A 2,390-nucleotide genomic window follows, 5' to 3' on the forward strand; every position below is an offset into this window, starting at 1 on the left:
GTCGAATCGACATAAAGCCAGATCGTCACATTGGCTGCTTTTCTCTCTGAGACGGTTACATTTATCGTCTGCAAAGCTATGTCGCGTGCTGCGGTATGCGGAAACACTAAAAGCACCATAGTAGAACACAGAAGAAGCTTCTAAGTTGAAGCAATAGCCAGTAAGAAGTAGTACAATTCAAGTTTAAGTTATCGATTATTCACCTTTTAGCCGGCTTTGGTGGCTTGGACATGACCTAGGACCTTAAGATTTTGCATGAAAGGAGGACTAGCAGCCGCGTTACATGGGAGAATGTGAAAGTGTTCATATGTAGTAAAAACCTGAGAAATCTGACCATTTTCGTCATTTGTTATCGAATCGACTTAAAGCCAGATCGTCACATTGGCCGCTTTTCTCCCTGAGACGGTTACATTTATCGTCTGCAAAGCTATGTCGCGTGCTGCCGTATGCGGAGACACTAAAAGCACCATAGTAGAACACAGAAGGAGTTTCTAAGTTGAAGTAATAGTCAGTAATAAATAGTACAATTCAAGTTTTAGTAGTCGATTATTCACTTTTTAGCCGGCTTTGGTTGCTTTGACATGACCTAGGACCTTAAGATTTTGCATGGAAGGAGGACTAGCAGCCGCGTTGCACTGGAGAATGTGAAATTGTTCATATGTAGTAAAAACCTGAGAACTCCGTCCGTTTTCGTCATTTGTTATCGAATCGACTTAAAGCCAGATCGTCACATTGGCCGCTTTTCTTTCTGAGACGGTTACATTTATCGTCTGCAAAGCTATGTCGCTTGCTGCGGTATGCGGAGACACTAAAAGCACCATAGTAGAACACAGAGGAAGCTTCTAAGTTGAAGTAATTGCCAGTAAGAAGTAGTACAATTCAAGTTTTAGTTATCGATTATTCACTTTTTAGCCGTCTTTGGTGGCTTGGACATGACCTCGGACCATAAGATTTTGCATGAAAGGAGGACTAGCAGCCGCGTTGCATGGGAGAATGTGAAAAGTGTTCATATGTAGTAAAAACCTGAGAACTCCGTCCGTTTTCGTCATTTGTTATCGAATCAACTTAAAGCCAGATCGTCACATTGGCCGCTTTTCTCTCTGAGACGGTTACATTTATCGTCTGCAAAGCTATGTCGCGTGCTGCGGTATGCGGAGACACTAAAAGCACCATATTAGAACACAGAAGAAGCTTCTAAATTGAAGTAATAGCCAGAAAGAAGTAGTACTATTTAAGTTTTAGTTGTCGATTAATCACTTTTTAGCCGGCTTTGGTGGCTTGGATAAGACCTAGGACCTTAAGATTTTGCATGAAAGGAGGACTAGCAGCCGCGTTGCACGGGAGAATGTGAAAAGTGTTCATATGTAGTAAAAACCTGAGAAATCCGTCTTTTTTCGTCATTTGTTATCGAATCGATTAAAAGCCAGATCGACACATTGGCCGCTCTTCTCTCTGAAAAGGTTACATTTATCGTCTGCAAAGCTATGTCGCGTGCTGCGGTATGCAGGATACTAAAAGCACCATAGTAGAACACAGAAGAAGCTTCTAAGTTGAAGTAATAGCCAGTAAGAAGTAGTACAATTCAAGTTTTAATTATCGATTATTCACTTTTTAGCCGGCTTTGGTGGCTTGGATAAGACCTAGGACCTTAAGATTTTGCATGAAAGGAGGACTAGCAGCCGCGTTGCACGGGAGAATAAGAAAAGTGTTCACATGTAGTAAAAACCTGTGAAATCCGTCCCTTTTCGTCATTTGTAATCGAATCGACTTAACGCCAGATCGTCACATTGGCCGCTTTTCTCTCTGAGACGGTTACATTTATCGTCTGCAAAGCTATGTCGCATGCTGCGGTATGCGGAAACACTAAAAGCACCATAGTAGAATACAGAAGAAGCTTCTAAGTTGAAGCAATAGCCAGTAAGAAGTAGTACATTTCAAGTTTTAATTATCGATTATTCACCTTTTAGCCGGCTTTGGTGGCTTGGACATGACCTAGGACCTTAAGATTTTGCATGAAAGGAGGAGTAGCAGCCGCGTTGCATGGGAGAATGTGAAAAGTGTTCATATGTAGTAAAAACCTGAGAAATCTGACCATTTTCGTCATTTGTTATCGAATCGACTTAAAGCCAGATCGTCACATTGGCCGCTTTTCTCTCTGAGACGGTTACATTTATCGTCTGCAAAGGTATGTCGCGTGCTGCGGTATGCGGAGACACTAAAAGCACAATAGTAGAACACAGAAGAAGCTTCTAAGTTGAAGTAATAGCCAGTAAATAGTAGTACTATTCAAGTTTTAGTTATAGATTATTCACTTTTTAGCCGTCTTTGGTGGCTTGAACATGACCTAGGACCTTAAGATTCTGCATGAAAAGAGGACTAGCAGCCGCGTT

The sequence above is a fragment of the Schistocerca gregaria genome, unplaced genomic scaffold (genome assembly GCF_023897955.1).
Source record: "Schistocerca gregaria isolate iqSchGreg1 unplaced genomic scaffold, iqSchGreg1.2 ptg000407l, whole genome shotgun sequence".
Taxonomy (NCBI): domain Eukaryota; kingdom Metazoa; phylum Arthropoda; class Insecta; order Orthoptera; family Acrididae; genus Schistocerca; species Schistocerca gregaria.